Genomic DNA, 18025 nt, shown 5'->3' with positions numbered 1-18025 from the left:
TAATGCTTTATTCATGTAATTGTGTGAAGTGGTGATTGTAAGCCAACTATGTATCTTTTCCCCTATTGTATTACATGGGTTGTTTGTGAAGATTACCTCACTTGCGACATTGCTTTCAATGCGGTTATGCCTCTAAGTCGTGCTTCGACACGTGGGAGATATAGCCGCATCGAGGGCGTTACAAGTTGGTAATCAGAGCCTTCCCCGACCTTAGGAGCCCCCACTGTTTGATCGTTTTTAGCAGCCGTTGTTGAGTCTAGAAAAATGTTTTGAGTCATTTAGGAATTATATATCGGGGAGTTTAGGAATTCTTTTTACTTCCCAGTCTCTTCATCGCTCTGGTGAGGCATCCTGACGTAGAGTTTTGACTCTTCTCTTCTCAAATTTCACTAAATTTTTTTTAGGATCACGCGGGTATCTTGGAATCGTTTCGATGGTTTTGTGACGAGAACATTGTCTTGGTGCCTCCTGTCAGGGGTTTTGTGGAAGTGTCCCGGGGAGTTGAGCTCCGAGGTGTTGTCGTCATAATCTTATCGTTGCAGTTCTGGAATACCTGAGTTTAGTAAGCCGACATCGAAAATCTCTTTTATGCAGTTCGTTGGTGAGATAACCTCGACGCCACCCAGTACTGGGGCGGGAGTTCGGGAGTATTGCCATAACTCGTATAACGGATGCTTTTCGAAGGTTGAGGTAGATGATTTCCGAAGGTTTCTTGGTTATGTGTTGAAGGATGGATACAACTGGATGTAGGATTTGCTAGTTTGGGTGAGATATTATGCTTCACCTGTATCCCCAACACCTGATTGCATAACCGGAAAGTTTCGGGAGTTTATAAGTGGAATTCAAGTAGCTCTTAGGATATCTTTCCGACTGATGTATGATATGAAATTGGGGTTCGACGTCTAGTGGTCTGCCTATTCACGGTCGATTTTACAGTGGTCTCGTTGTGTCTTAAAGAGTCCTTGGCTATGCCGACTCGGGGACGCTTCGTATGTCATGTGCACTGCCTTGTACATGATGGTGCTGTACGATCGAGCCCGTGTAGGCCCCACCACAAAAACTTCGGACGAAAACTCCATCATATGTTTGTTCCGACTTATTTTGCAAGCCAATCCCTTGTTTTTGTTTTGAGTCGTGGTATTCGAGTTGCTTCGAAGTCAAATGTTGATTCCATACCTTTCCTAAACGGTGTTCTCATATTTATATGTGGATACCAATCCTTCTTGATCATCGAGTTTGTCATGTCAATCCTTTTCACCGGCTTGTTTCTCTTCAAGTGGATCCGATCCTTTCAACATCAGCAAGATCAAGTATCAGTTCTTCTCAACGGTGTTCGTTTCACCCATTCCAAATTGTCTTTGTTTTTCCCACCCTCCCTCCCTTTGTTTTTTCTCCTAGGACTCGGATTTCTTTATCAAGTATCCATTTTATTATGGAAGTCTCTCCATTCTTCTTCCTTCATGTTCATACCCGGTGATGCTCATGAAGATTTTAACGCAGTTTCTAGTTCACCATTATCCATTCTTTTTCTTCTCCGGTGGAACCAATTCAAGCTTTTGGTGTTGATCATATCCTTTTTCCTCGTTTCAAATGTCTTTTCATGCCGGTGCACCTCTTAAACTTCCCCGCTTGCTATTCTATTGTTCCGGAGTGCTCAAGATATCTCGATGATTCGTGTTTTCCACTCTACATTCATTCAAGCTCTTTTGAGGATGTTATCTCATTCAAGCCATTTAATTCAACCGGTGCAATCTCCCTTCCAAATGATTCTATGGTGTTTCTTTTGAGTGGGCCCTAAACCACAGGTCTTTTTCCAGGATCTTACCTGACTCTTCTTATTTTCCCGGAGCTATACTAAATTCTTTTCAAAGTTTGACGTAAGAATGAATTATCGTCAGTCAAATGACTTCTCCAAGATCTTCCAAATTCTTTTCATAGTTGGCTCAACCTCTTCGCTTTTGTTTGTTCCGGAGTGCCTCAATAATTTATGGTGGTGTCTGTCATCATCTTTCATAACACTTGAAGACCGAAGAAGAATTTTCCTCCATATCTTGCTCCATTCTCTTCAAGATTCGTGATTCTAGCTTGTTGCCATCCTCTCATAGTTGTTTTTGGATTGCGAGAATTCTTTTCAACTATCCGGAGCTAATTCAAGAGTCTTCTCAATTTGTTATCCGGAGTCCATCAATTCAGGGGTATTCTTTCTCAGCTTTCAGTTATCATTCTCCAATCTTACGGGTGCTTCGTTTAAGTGATCTTCAATCAGCTCGTGATCTCTTTGTTCTCTTGTATCTAAATTCTCTCAAGCTTCTTCATTCATTTGCTAATTCTTACCCGGTGTTTCTTTTTCTTCTCATTGTTCTTTTCAACTTTTACGGTGGTTCGCTCAAGATCTCTTCCTTGGTTGTCATACTAATTCTTTCGTTGTTTTTCTATCCTACCGGTGACTTGCTGAAGACTTTCTCAAGTTGGCGCTATATCTATCATAATCCTTTCTACGAGAATAAGTAGTATGCCAATTCCATTGCTTGTCATCAATTTTAATTGGTGAAGGATACGCATAATGTAATTCTTATTCTTGTTTCATCGAGTTTATTCAATTCCTTATTCCGGAGGTTCATCAAAATTCTTGTTTCCAATTGTTCATCTTCTCTTTTTCCCGGAGTTCCAACCTTTTTCAACTATTTCATCACGGAGATCCATCTAAGTCATTACAAGGATTCACCTTGTGCCTTCAACTTCTCTTTCTTTTGTTTGATCATTCTTTCATTACCGGAGTTCTTCATGAAGGCCCTACATGATGGTTCATCAAGGATTTATTTCCTTCTCGAAGTGTTCATTGAGATTCTTTTCAAAGGAGTTCAAGCATTCTCCATCTTGCTATCCGGAGTGCAATTCTTTCTTCCATATTATTGGAGGTGGTTTTATGTCATTCTTGATAATTGAGTTCATGTTTTCATGATTCACATGTGGTCAAGAATGAGATATTTTAAATCCATCAATCTCGTCATTGGAGTTATATTGGGTTATATTTCACCTAAAGCTTTCCCTAAGGATTGTTGCTATTATGGTGCTTATAATTGACCCAAGTTCTTCATTTATCCTCCCGGTGAAATAAGTTTCTCGTCTCCTCGTTGTTATCAACCCAATCAAATTTTTTCTGTGAGTGGCAAGTTGTCACCTCATAATGTTGAGATGCCTTCTATAAGTCCACTTCAAGTTTGTCCTTCCGTTGTTGGTGTTCCAACAACTCCGTTCGACCCTTCTCCTAAAGATGCCTTTTCAAGCTCTTTGTGGCAGAAGTTGGCTTTTCTTCTCCATTCTTTTATTTCAATGATCTATATTCTATTTCTCTCTTCCGGAGGCATTGCGACGTTGTTCTTTTCACCCATCATCTCGTTTTTTCAAAGATCATGTTCTTTTCATGCCTATCCATTTAACAGGAGTGTTGTGCCCTTTTGCTCAAGTTCTTTTGGCCTTATCAAGCCTTGCACCTCTTTTCTACCGGAGTGCTGTCCGAATTTGTTCTTCCCTGTTTCTCTTTTCTAACGGAGTGTTTTCAACTTCGTCCATCTTCGTTGTTTTCTTCTTTAAATTTGTTCAACCTCGCAAGGTTCTTTGGTTTCACTCATTTGTCAAAGAAGCAATTAGTTTTACCTCTTCTCTTCCTTTTCCGTTTCCCTCCGGTGCCATCCTAGATCTCGGGACGAGATCCTCTCATAGTGGTGAAGTGTTGTGACGCCCTAAGACCGGAGCTTCAGATGCCTTCCATGTGTTCTGGGTTTCGCCGTGTGTTTCATTTGTGCCCGCCCTTTTATTCGTGCATTGCATCATGTCATCATGTCATAAGTCTTTTGCATCTCACTAAATAAATTGCATGGATTTTCGGTCCATTTAAATCGAGGGAATTCACATGGTGATTCTCTTTATAACATATCCTCCCGATATTAGGGAGCTATTATAAATATTTCTATTCTTGTGGAGTTACCGTGACGCACTTGCAATGTAACTCTCAAGTCTTTTCTGCTTCGAGTTGCTCCTCAAACATTGCCATATATCCTTTCGTCATTTTCCGGAGCTCCACCTAAATTCTCAACATTTTTGGACACTTCCAAAACCTAGTCCTAGTTCAAACCCATTTGAATTAAATTCAAATGAGTTTGAATTTACATCTTCCAATCTTGGCCTTTTATATTTTCTCGAAACAAGCGTATTTTTGTGAGTCCGGGAAAATAATCCCTTTGCCCAAATTCTTGTCCACTCATTTCTTTTCTCTCCTTTTATTTCTTTGCTTTCCTGTTTTTGTGAGAGATTTGAAGAAGAGAGAGGTAGATGCCAGCAGCAACAGCCGACCAGGCCTCTGGCCTTTCCCTCTCCATGGTCTGGCTCAGCAGATCGAGGTCCAACCAGCAGCCCCGCCGGCCTCTAAGGCCCATTTGGCCCAAGGCCATCTCGCAGCCCAGCCGCACTAACCCTAGCGCATCCCTCCTCTCTCCCTCGACTCATCCTCACGCCGCCAGCCTCTTTCTCCCTCGATCCCATCCCCGTGCGCTCGACCTCCTTCTCCCTCTCGATCATCCAGTGCCTCCTCCCCCTCTCCCTCGATCCCATCCTCGCCGACGCCCTCTCCTGGCCTCGCGCCGCCTCTCTTCCCTTTCCTCCTGGCATCGCTGCACAGAGAGGGGGCCGCTATCGCGACCATGGGCGAACACCGGATCCCGAGCGCCGCGCCCTCAAGGGCCCCGCCTTCGCGCCGCCGTCCTCCATGGCCGTAGCCGACCGAGCTCGAAGCTCCCACCGATGCACCTCGTCGCGTCTCTGCTGCCTCCTCGCAGCCGGCCATCCTCGCCGCCGCCCGGGGTTCCCCTGCACCTCAAGCCTGACGCCCGACCTGCGACCTCCGCCACCTCGATGTCCCTTGGCGCCCTGCCGGCCAATCTGGCCCCGTCGTCCAGGAACTCCATGGTGCTACCTTGCTGCTTCCTCCAGCGCCCAAGTCCACCTTGCCGCTTCCACCGTTCTCACGCCCCTGCTTCTTCCATGGCGCTGTTGCCATCCATGGCAGCTCTGCCGCTGTCGCCTTACCGCCGCCGTCCAGCGCAACACCTCAGGAGATGGCCAGAGCCTCGATCCCCTGCTCCTCCGCTTCGGGTCCTAGTGTCCTGCGGCCATCGCCCCCGCATCATGCCAAGTACATGCACTGTGCCCTAAACCGCCAAGGAAGACCACCGAACAGGGATTCGCCAAGTACCAGGTCAACGGAGACCGCCAAGTTTGTTTCCGCCACCTTCGAAATCGCCAAGTACCACGACAACCTCGAAGGGATTCAACTCCGTCAAGTTCCTCTAACGATGACCCGAACGGCTACGAAACGCGTAACACTACTGTCGCCGAAGACCCGTGCAACGGAACCGTCAAGTTCGACTACCTTCGTGTGTACCTTTACTTCCCACGATGACCGTGTACAACTACCATCCCGTGCATGTCGCGAAGTACCTCTTCGAAACGACCGAGTACCACTACCGTCGACCCTCGAAGAACCCGCGGACGACAAGTTCCTTGGTGTGACCCTGAACACCTACGGAGTGTGTACAACTACGAAACGAGAACAACTACTTCCTCTACTTTGCACCGAACGGGAATCGTCCTGTTTGCACGCTTCGAAGGTATAACCCTGAGACGACGCTCGTGAACGAACGCATGCATGTTGTATGAGATGCACCCTTGTTTTGCCTCGAGTCTTAACTATCGGTGCACGTTGCCCCTCTTTTGCCTTGCCACCGACATGTGGAAACCCGGTTACCGGGATCAGCCCACCATCTTTTGCACGCTCCCGTCACTTCCTTTTGCACTGGTATCCCCGTGGGCTACCGGATAACCGATATGTTGCCATGGCATCATTTTCGTATTCGTTGTCGTGGCAGCCCTTTCATTTCCGCCACGATGACAAATGCTTCATAATATGCTCTTGTTAACATTTTCTTAAAATTGCATAAACTTGAACATGACATCCGCATCATGATAACAACATTTAATATGTTTAAAAATTGTTGTTGCATTAAATTGCTAATGCACATGAGGATTTATCGGAATTGTAGTTTGTTGTTCCGGCCTCATTTAAACTTGCCTAGATAGGTAATTTTTTTTCATATGCTTCACCTCTTGCCATGTTAACAAACATTTAATTTTGTTGAGTACCTAACCGAGATCGAACTAAATAACTTGAATGTGGTGTTTCGTCAATATGCAACGGAGTTGCATATTGAGCTCCACTTAATTTGTAGGGCTGTTTGTGCACTTTGCCATGCCATGCCTCATTAAACTGGACATGCATCATACTTGTTTGCGCATCGTGTCATGCTTATGTGGTGGTTGTTTACCATGATTGTTTGCTTCTTTCCGGTGTTTGCTTCTTCGGGTTGGTTCCGATAATGTCGTGTGTGTGAGGATCCGTTCGACTACGTCCGTTTGTCTTCTTCATGGACTCGTTCTTCTTCCTTGCGGGATTTCAGGCAAGATGACCATACCCTCGAAATCACTTCTATCTTTGCTTGCTAGATGCTCGCTCTTTTGCTATGCCTATGCTGCGATACCTACCACTTGCTTATCATGCCTCCCATATTGTTGAACCAAGCCTCTAACCCACCTTATCCTAGCAAACCGTTGATTGGCTATGTTACCGCTTTGCTCAGCCCCTCTTATAGCGTTGTTAGTTGCAGGTGAAGATTGAAGTTTATTCCTTGTTGGAACATGGAGATGTTGTTCCTTGTTGGAACATTTTACTTGTTGGGATATCATAATATCTCTTATTTAATTAATGCATCTATATACTTGGTAAAGGGTGGAAGGCTCGGCCTTATGCCTGGTGTTTTGTTCCACTCTTGCCGCCCTAGTTTCTGTCATATCGGTGTTATGTTCCCGGATTTTGCGTTCCTTACGCGGTTGGGTTATAATGGGAACCCCTTGACAGTTCGCTTTGAATAAAACTCCTCCAGCAAGGCCCAACCTTGGTTTTACCATTCGCCACCTAGCCTTTTTTCCCTTGGGAGTCGCGCATCCCGAGGGTCATCTTATTTTAACCCCCCCGGGCCAGTGCTTGTCTAAGTGTTGGTCCGAAATGGGCAGCCTGCGGGGCCACCTCGGGGAAACTTGAGGGATGGTTTTACTCGTAACTTGACCTATCCGGTGTTGCCCTGAGAATGAGATATGTGCAGCTCCCATCAGGATGTCGGCACATCGGGCGGCTTTGCTGGACTTGTTTTACCATTGTCGAGGATGTCTTGAAGAACCGGGATACCGAGTCTGATCGGAATGTCTCGGGAGGAGGTCTATTCCTTCGTTGACCGTGAGAGCTTGTCATGGGCTAAGTTGGGACACCCCTGCAGGGATTTGAACTTTCGAAAGCCGTGCCAGCGGTTATGGGCATATGGGAATTTATTAACGTCCTGTTGTAGAAAACCTGAAGTTAACCTTAATTTAAAATATATCAGCAGCGTGTGTAACCGTGATGGTCTCTTTCTGGCGGAGTCCGGGAAGTGAACACGGTGTTGGAGTTATGCTCGACGTAGGTTGTTCTAGGATCACTTCTTGATCATACTTTTATCGATCGTGCTTTGCCTTCTCTTCTCGCTCCCTTTTGCGTATGTTAGCCACCATATATGCTAGTCGCTTGCTGCAGCTCCACCTCATACCTTTACCTTACCCATAAGCTTAAATAGTCTTGATCGCGAGGGTGCGAGATTGCTGAGTCCCTGTGGCTCACAGATACTTCCAAAACCAGCTTGCAGGTGCCGTTGAACAGAGCAGGTGACGCAACCAAGCTCAAGGAGGAGCTCGTTGAAGATCTTGTCCTTTGTGTTGCTTCGTTCTAGTTGATCAGTAGTGGAGCCCGGTTGGGGTCGACCGGGGACCTTTGTCGCATTTGGGGTTCTTCTTTTATTTTGGTTCCGTAGTCGGACCTTGAGTGTATTTGGATGATGTAATGCTTTATTCATGTAATTGTGTGAAGTGGTGATTGTAAGCCAACTATGTATCTTTTCCCCTATTGTATTACATGGGTTGTTTGCGAAGATTACCTCACTTGCGACATTGCTTTCAATGCGGTTATGCCTCTAAGTCGTGCTTCGACACGTGGGAGATATAGCCGCATCGAGGGCGTGACACTATCCCCCTCTTATTCCAGCATTCTGCAGTTCAGTCCACATATGATAGCCTTTTCCATTTGATACCAATGCATACATATGTAGTGTAGCTCCTTACTTGCGAGTACTTTGGATGAGTACTCACGGTTGCTTTGCTCCCCCTTTTCCCCCTTTCTATACTCGATTGTTGCGACCAGACGTTGGAGCCCAGGAGCCAGACGCCACCGTCGATGACGACTACTACTACTCGGGAGGTGCCTACTACTACGTGCAGCCCGCTGACGACGGCCAGGAGTAGTTTAGGAGGATCCCAGGCAGGAGGCCTGCGCCTCTTTCGATATGTATCCCAGTTTGTGCTAGCCTTCTTAAGGCAAACTTGTTTAACTTATGTCTGTACTCAGATATTGTTGCTTCCGCTGACTCGTCGATGATCGAGCTCTTGTATTCGAGCCCTCGAGGCTCCTGGCTTGTAATATGATGCTTGTATGACTTATTTTTATTTGTAGAGTTGTGTTGTGATATCTTCCCGTGAGTCTCTGATCTTGATCGTACACGTTTGCGTGTATGATTAGTGTACGATTGAATCGGGGGCGTCACAAGTTGGTATAAGAGCCGACTGCCTGTAGGAATCCCCCTTCCACACTCCTTGGCCGAAGTTGAGTCTAGACATTACAAAAACTTTTACTAACATGGCTGTGTGCCTTACGGGCCCACGTCGCCATCTAGGTGGTATTAGGATCTTTTACTCCTCGATCCTTACTCTGGGACTCTGAACTCTCTCCTACTCGGGTTAAACGATTTTACTAACTCTAACACTAGGATCCCGTAGCCACGTTCACCCCAAAGTTGGATAAGCCCAACCTATTCTTTAGAGTTGTATATTGAACATTATCCACACTGTCAGTTGACTCCTTTGAAACGTCTTTGTTTTCAGATGGAACCCACGAGACAGGTCGTGTGCCACACGACGGCCATTGGTGCCTCGGGATCACCTGCTGTGTTGGTTGAGATGATGACCTATCTGGGTTATCGCTGGCACCCTGAGTACACCGTCTATGAGGAGTACCAGGACTTCAACCAGGAGTAGTACCGTGCCATCGTCCATCTCTACTCTCGAGAGTATGACTCCACTACTGTGCTGCACACTGCTCATGGTGTTGGAGTGACTATCGACATGGCGGTCCATGATGCTGCTTATGCTGCTCTGACACGTCTTCGTGGAGAGTATCAGGAGTTGGACACCTCCTGAGGGAGTCCTGGATTAGGGGGTGTTCGGGTAGCCGGACTATACCTTCAGCCGGACTCCTGGACTATGAAGATACAAGATTGAAGACTTCGTCCCGTGTCCGGATGGGACTTTCCTTGACGTGGAAGGCAAGCTTGGCAATGCGGATATTCAAGATCTCCTACCATTGTAACCGACTCTGTGTAACCCTAACCCTATCCGGTGTCTATATAAACCGGAGGGTTGTAGTCCGTAGGCAATCAACTCCATACACAACAATCATACCATAGGCTAGCTTCTAGGGTTTAGCCTCCTTGATCTCGTGGTAGATCTACTCTTGTACTACCCATATCATTAATATTAATCAAGCAGGAGTAGGGTATTACCTCCATCGAGAGGGCCCGAACCTGGGTAAAACAAAGTGTCCCCTGTCTCCTGTTACCATCCGGCCTAGACGCACAGTTTGGGACCCCCTACCCGAGATTCGCCGGTTTTGACACCGACATTGGTGCTTTCATTGAGAGTTCCTCTGTGCCGTCACAATCAGGAAGGATGCCTCTTCCCATCTTTAAAGATGGTGCCGTTGCTAAGGGAGCCTTGGCTGTTGGCCAGACCCTCCGGCTAGGTGGTTTCCTCATGACCACCTGTTTGGCTGTTGCGCCGACAGTGACCTCTCGGGTCATCAAAAGCAACCTACACGTCAGCTCGGAGCTCGTCGAGCAGCTAGATCCAATGGAGCTCTCTTCCGTAAACGAGCTCTTGGATCGCATCGCCGCCCTGGGGGTCGCTACGGATTACGACCAGGTTGGGCTTAAACCCGATCTAAGAGAAATTAACTCTCCCCAAGTCACCCACCACGTTGCCGTGGTAGAGGCGCAGTGCGGCGACCCTTCATCTATTTTAAGGACTAGCTACGTCCGAATTCCCGACTCATCCAAGCCGGATACCCGCGGAGGGGAGGATGTAACTCAAGACCTGAGCTTAGGATCAGGCAACGGGCTAGATTCATTGGACAACATCCAAGAACCCGAACTTCAGAGTTCGGAAACTCTTCGGCCTCCGAATCTTGGATTGGGTGAGGTTTCAGATTCAACGACACCCGCCCACCCGAACATAAGAGATCTCTCCCAAATCAGGCAGAGGCCCGAGGAAACAGTACATCATTACTGGGCCAGATTCCTCCTGGTTATGAACAGGATAAAGGATTGCCGCGAGGAAGACGCAATCTCAATTTTTTGCAGTAATTGCACGGATGAGGGAATCCTTAACGCCGTAAGTCGTCGTGATATTACACGCTTCGCTGACTTGGCGTCCATAGTACAAAAATATTATGCGATGGAAAGCGCCTGGAAAACCGAAATAAAATTTTGGGATAATCCGGCCTTGAATAGTAATCCCGTCCGAACTAAGAGGGTGCATCATCATAGGACACCCGGGATAAACACCAAAAAGCCAAAACCCTCTACAGGGCATGGAACCGTACTGGAAAGGTGGCTTGATGGACCCTGTAGAATTCACAGTACAGAGGACTCCACACCAACTCACAGCCTCAGAGCATGTTGGATACTCCGGCAGGTGGCCAAAATCGGCGAGGACCTCTTAATCCTGGAGGCCGCAGAAAGCCAGCCCGAGGACACCAGTACCGTTCTCACAGTCTTTGAGACTTTCGCATCAAACAATGTGCGAAAAAGAACACTCCGCAGCCCCGCCGAAGTCTATCAAGTTGCAACAATAAATCCATGGAGCGACGCTGCTATTACCTTCAACGCAAGTGATGAACCTAAATTCCGAACAGCCCGAGCACCAGCCGCATTGGTCCTCAGTCCCATAGTGGACGGCTTTCGCCTCACCAAGGTGCTCATGGATGGAGGCCGCGGACTGAACCTCATTTATGAGGAAACCCTTCAAAAAATGGAAATAGACTGGAGCCGTGTCAAGCGAAGCAGCACAACCTTTAGAGGAATAATCCCCAGTCGGGAAGCGCGCTGCACAGGAAAAATCACACTAGATGTGGTGTTCGGCACGCCGGATAATTACAGGTCCGAAGAAGTCACGTTTCAAGTGGCCCCGTTTAAGAGCGGACATCATGCTTTACTGGGACGGGAAGCATTCACAATTTTCCAAGCAATACCCCATTACGGGTACATGAAGCTTAAGATGCCCGGGCCGAACGGAATTATCACTCCAGCTACTGATCCAGACGTTGCACTCCGCGACGAAAACAAGACGGCCGCATTAGCCCTTGAGGCACTATCCGAAGACCTAGCGGCCGAGGAACTGACTGCGCTGCGCTCCACGGTTAATAGGGATGATGTGATACTCGATAAGAGATCCAAATCCACATCCTTCAAGCCAGCTGACGAAATAGTCAAATTCCAGGTCCATCCAACGGACCCCAATAAAACAGCTTCCATCGGGGCACGACTGAGCCCTGATGTAGACGCCGCACTGCGAGAGTTCCTACGAGAGAACTGGGACATTTTTGCCTGGCACCCTTCAGACATGCCAGGGATCCCACGCAAGCTGGCCGAACACAGCTTAAATATCCTAAAAGGATTCAAACCTGTCAAACAAGCCCTTTGGCGTTTTTCCGAACCCAAGAGACAGGCTATGGGAGAGGAGCTAGCCAAGCTATTGGAGGCCGGATTCATTAGAGACATAAAACATCCGGACTGGCTAGCAAACTTGGTGATGGTACCAAAGAAGGACAAATCCTGGCGCCTGTGTGTCGATTTTAAAGACCTTAACAAGGTTTGCCCAAAGGATCCCTTCCCCCTCCCCCGTATCGATGAAATTATCGATGCCACCGCAGGACACGACTCGTTGTGTTTCCTCGACGCATACTCCGGTTACCATCAAATCAAGATGGCAGAATCAGACCAAGCTGCAACAGCATTCATCACACCATACGGCCCATTCTGCTTCAACACAATGCCCTTCGGGCTGAAAAACGCCGGCGCAACATATCAGCGCATGATCCAGACATGTCTGGCAAATCAGATCGGCAAAACAGTGGAAGCGTATGTGGATGATGTGGTCGTCAAATCAAGACATGTCGAATCTCTAATAGACGACTTGAGGCTTACTTTCGATAACCTCCGAAAATACGATATCAAGCTCAACCCAGAAAAATGCGTCTTCGGCGTTCCAGCCGGAAAGCTCTTGGGCTTCATTGTATCTGGTAGAGGAATTGAAGCTAATCCAGCCAAGATCCGAGCTTTGTCACAATTGGATATCCCAAAGGACCTCAAACAAATACAAAAATTAACTGGATGTGTGGCGGCTTTAAGCCGCTTCATCTCCCGCTTGGGAGAAAAGGCACTACCCCTCTATCGCCTCCTTCGGCGCACCGAACACTTTGAGTGGACGGAGGCCGCCACGGCCGGACTTGATGAAATAAAAGCCATATTGGCAACAAACCCAGTCCTGGCTGCGCCGAACACCGGCGAACCAATGTTATTGTACATTGCAGCAACACATCAAGTTGTCAGCGCAGTGCTCGTTGTCGAGCGGGAAACGGACGGACACAAATTCCCCCTTCAAAGGCCGGTCTACTACGTATCCACTGTCCTCACTCCATGCAAATCACGGTACCCGCATTATCAAAAGATTGCATACGCGATATTCATGGCATCCCGAAAGCTACGACACCACTTTCAAGAGTGTTCCATAACAGTAGCCTCGAAAGTACCACTCAACGATATTATCAACAACCGCGACGCAACGGGCCGGATTGCAAAATGGGCCATCGAGCTTCTCCCGTTCAATATAACCTATAAGCCACGGCGAGCTATTAAATCGCAAGTTTTGGCCGACTTCATCGCAGAATGGACGGAGGCCGAGCTCCCTAAAGAGTACGGCACATATTCAAACTGGATTATGCATTTCGACGGCTCCAAAATGTTGGCCGGACTGGGGGCTGGCGTCGTCCTGATGTCCCCCACAGGAGACACAGTCCAATATGTGCTCCAGATCATGTACATGGATTCCAACAATGCAGCCGAATATGAGGCCCTCCTACATGGTCTCCGGATAGCAGTATCCATGGGTATCCAGCGCCTAGAGGTACGCGGGGATTCAAACCTCGCGATATCCCAAATAAATGGAGACTTCGACGCCAAGGACCCAAAAATGGCAGCTTACCGCAACGCCGTCCTAAAAATGTCAGCTCGGTTCGAAGGGCTGGAGTTTCACCATATAGCCCGAGAAAACAATCAAGCAGCGGACGTCCTGGCACGCATCAGAGCAAAACGTGATGCAGTCCCCCCAACATCTTTTTGGAATGATTGTTCAAGCCATCCGTAACATGGGAGGGGGAACCCGTAAATAACAGCCCGGACCCAGCCGCACCACTTGACGCCGAACAATCTGACACAATTGGAGGCTCTGCCAATGAAATTACACCTTCAGCCCACGTAATAATGGCGGTCATCGCCCCGTGGACAGAACCATTCCTAGCCTACCTTCCTAGGCAGGAACTCCCGGAGGACCAAAACGAGGCCCGCTGCATAGTGCGGCGATCTAAAGCCTATAGAGTCCATGAGGGAGAGCTTTACAAGAAAAGCACTACCAGAGTCCTTCAAAGGTGCATCTCCGAAGAGGAAGGGCGGAACCTTCTGGCTGAAATTCATGCCGGACTCGGTGGTCACCACGCCGCTGCTCGGTCCCTTGTTAGCAAGGCTTTCCGTACAGGCTTTTATTGGCCGACGGCCCGGGCAGACGCTCAGGACTTAGTCCAACGATGCGCTGGTTGCCAACTTTTTGCCAACCAAAGCCATATGCCACCCACCGCACTCCAAACTATACCCATCACCTGGCCTTTTGCGGTCTGGGGGCTTGACATGGTCGGACCCTTTAAAGGTGGGACCGATAGGAAAAAATACTTACTGGTCATGGTGGACAAATTCACCAAATGGATAGAAGCCAAGCCTGTTAAAACGGCCGAATCCGGACCTGTGATAGACTTCATATCCGGGGTGGTACACCGCTATGGCGTCCCCCACAGCATCATAACCGATAATGGTACAAACTTTACCGCCGACGAGGTAAAACTCTGGTGCAAAAACATGGGCATCAAGCTCGATTATGCTTCCGTCTATCACCCACAAACCAACGGCCAGGTCGAACGTGCAAATGGTCTTATAATGAGCGGCATTAAACCCAGACTGGTGCGGTCTCTCAAGGAATCTAACACGCACTGGGTAGAGGAGCTCGACTCCGTGCTATGGGGGCTGCGGACCACGCCAAATCGCACCACCGGATACACACCAATTTTTATGGTGTACGGCGCAGAGGCAGTTCTGCCCTGCGACATAATTCATGACTCACCTAGAGTGCGCATGTACGAAGAAAGAGAAGCCGAGCTCGATCGGCAGGACAACTTGGATGCCCTAGAGGAAGAGCGCGACGTGGCAAAAGCCCGTTCCGCGTTTTATCAACAGCAGGCCCGAAGATATCAAAGCAGAGAAGTACGGGCCAAAAATTACAATGTTGGCGAACTAGTTCTACGCCTGCCGGATAAGAAAAAGGACAAACTCAAGCCCAAGTGGGAAGGTCCATTCATAATCGACCAAGTCCTGACTGGCGGGGCATACCGCCTGCGAGATGCGTCGGATAACCGACTCGAGCCGAACCCATGGAACGCCACCCGTCTCCGAAGATTCTATGCCTAGCGCCGGACTCTGTGTTCGTCTCCTTCCTCTGTCCATTTTTTGCATTTTTCTGTCTTACATTTCTCTCCTTTCCCTCTTTTCTTTTATAGCCCTTAAAGGCTTATCTAGTGACGCGCCACTCACGCTCATTAAACCTGGGGGCTTCTTTAACAAAAGCTTATTTGTACGGGCTTCACGCCCAACACATGCGTCAAACTTCCGCATGTACCTTTTTCTTCACCATTATATGCATCGATATGACTTAAGTTTTGTCCAAGCTGGGTTGCCTGGCTCCTGTGCTTACCCCTACGTTCCCGATTGTTCGGCTAGGTGGTAAAGGGAGCACCTCTGCGATTGTTACTGCCGGGTTAGCCGGATGTGTACCTCAGACTGGGTGAAGCCGAAAGCTAGCGTTCTTAAGGGAATATTCGGTCGGTGAGATAAGAGATGATCCTTTTCTTTTTATGCGCCCCCAGATGCTTTTTTCTGCGTCTTTTTACGCAGTCCGGACATGCACTTTAGGGCATGCCTCCCAGCGAAAGGAACCCCTAACGGAACTATTCTCTCTGGAAGATGTTTCTTACTAACCATGTAATATAACATAACTAGTTGGGCACTTGTCTGATAAAGCACTAATGACCCCTACGCCTGGTCTCCACGCATACCACGGTTCTTATATAACCGCTATGGTATTCGGACACACTCCGGACCGTCAGGTCCCGAGGTCGAAGCGAAAAGGTCGGCAACGACAAATGATCTACAATCCGGCTAGAAGGCATTACACATGTCAATTCAAAATTACATAGTCATTCTGACTGATTGTATTCCTCTTCTATACCATCTAACAGGCTGTCTAATTTACAGTCCTGCTGGGAATACTTCGCGGCCAACTCTACTTGGCTGTATACTAAGCTCACAGGGATCTCCTTCCCGTCAGGCCCCACTGGTCCGACCTCGGCCATGTGGTTTGGGTCAGACTTCGTAAAACGGGTCTTCACCATGGCCCAGGCTTCCCTAGCGCCTTGTCGGCAGGCCGATATCTTCCACAACCGGAAGCGCCGCCGAGCTCCCTTCAGCTTCTCCGCAAGCTCTCCAAGGCCCTCGGGCATGGAGTGGGCAGGCCATAAGGCTTGGGCAACACCTCGCATCGCCTGCTGAATTCGCTCGTGCAGTTGCATGAGTTCGGGAAGAAGGTCACCCGTAGAACCGGGCATCTCCTCTGCAGGACGACCTGTGAGCATACCTACAGACATTACTCTGTTAGTCGACTTCTTCGCCGAACTCTTTTTTCAAAGTTCATTCAAGCACTTACTAAAAATGCCGCGTCGAAGCCGCTGATTCTCCTTCGTGGAGTCCGACAGCTGGCCACGAACATCTTTAAGTTCGACGTCCAGCTTGGTGTTGGCATCCTGAAGATCATTCTTCTCTCGCCTCACCCTTGTCAACATACTCTCACCGGCCTTTAGCTGGCGTAAGAGTTGTTGTTTGTCCGGATCGAGTCCGGCGCCATCTGCAATATGATTTGTCAGATTTACACCCACACCGCACAATACTAATCTTTCGAAGTGTATCTTACCTGAGGGGGTCTCTTTGGACTCCCCTGCTGCGGCTAGTGCGGCCTCTAGTTGGGCCCTGCACTTTTCCAGCTCCTGGGACAGTACAGTATTCTTCTCTGTAAGAACCTGCATATTAAAAGATCCTTAAATCAGTTGCTCTAACTGTTTCAAGTCTCGGGGGCTACTGGTATATATATATTTGACCAAAATTTTCTTACCCGTATGTCTTTTACATACTGCTCCGTGGCCCTGGCTAAACCATTTTGAGCGGCACGGAGGTACGCATCTCCCGAATTAAAGGCATCTAAAGCCTCTTGGGAGAAACAAGCGTCACGTAGAACTGTCCGGCGACGCCTGTGGTTCATGGCACTCTCCACTTCAGAATTTGTGGCAGACAGCCTGTCCTCATCCTCTGTCGGACGAGCGTCCGGTACGCGCCTTGTGCTCGCCTCCGCTTCCTGGCCAGCCGTTGGAGCCTGGCTGGTGGAGGCGCGATTGGCAACCTCTCTGGATGTAGTCCGGCAAGGTCTCTTCATTCTGAAGATAGCACGAACGTTAATATGCCCTGACAGAATAACACTAGGGAAACAGAGGGTGCACTATACCTTTGCGCCGGCATCTCAGTCCGGACTTCATTCCTTTTTGCCCCACGGGGCCCTACGGCCCCTCGTTGGCTGGCCGCCGCAGGTTAGTCCGGAATGAGCCAACAGTCTTATCCGGCCCATCAGGTAAAGGACGTCTCTATCACTTTCTCTCTGAGAGCTCCGCGGACGCCAGCTCAAGCGTTTCTTCAATGGAGCACTGTTGAACTCAGGGAGACCGACCCGGATAGGGTCCGGAAGCGGGACGTCATCTATGTAAAACCATTCCGAAGGCCAGTCCTCGGATGCCTTCTTTGGGGTTCCGGATAGGTATCTGGTCCCGGCGATGCGCCATACTTCGGCTCCGCCCACTTGATATATAGACCCCTTTTCAGAACGGGGCACCAGGCAGAATAACCTCTTGCACAGCGCGAAATGAGCCTCCACGCCTAAAAATAGCTCGCAAAGGGCGACGAAACCTGCGATGTGCAATGCGGAGACGGGCGTGAGATGGTGCAGCTGGAGGCCGTAGAACTCCAGAAGCCCGTGGAGAAACGGGTGAATTGGAAATCCCAGTCCCCTTATTAGATAGGGGACGAGGCACACCCGCTCTCCTTTAGAAGGATTGGGGGTGCTCTCCGCTTGTTTTCTGCCATTATAGGTGGCGAGACCGGCTCGGACTGGGACCATGTATGCCTGAGGGAGGAATCCCTTGGCCTGAAGTGACGCTAACTTGCTATGCGGGATGGTGCAACTCTCCCAGTCCCCGGGTTTGGGACCGGAGGGGCGAGGGGAGGAGCTGCGACGGCTGGTCATGTTGGAATGGACCTTTGCTGGAAGCGCTCTGATGATAACTCACGGAAAGGAGAAG

This window comes from Triticum urartu, chromosome 6 (assembly GCF_003073215.2).
Source record: "Triticum urartu cultivar G1812 chromosome 6, Tu2.1, whole genome shotgun sequence".
NCBI classification, from domain to species: domain Eukaryota; kingdom Viridiplantae; phylum Streptophyta; class Magnoliopsida; order Poales; family Poaceae; genus Triticum; species Triticum urartu.
The sequence above is the reverse complement of the archived record's forward strand: the minus strand, read 5'-3'. Positions refer to the sequence as shown.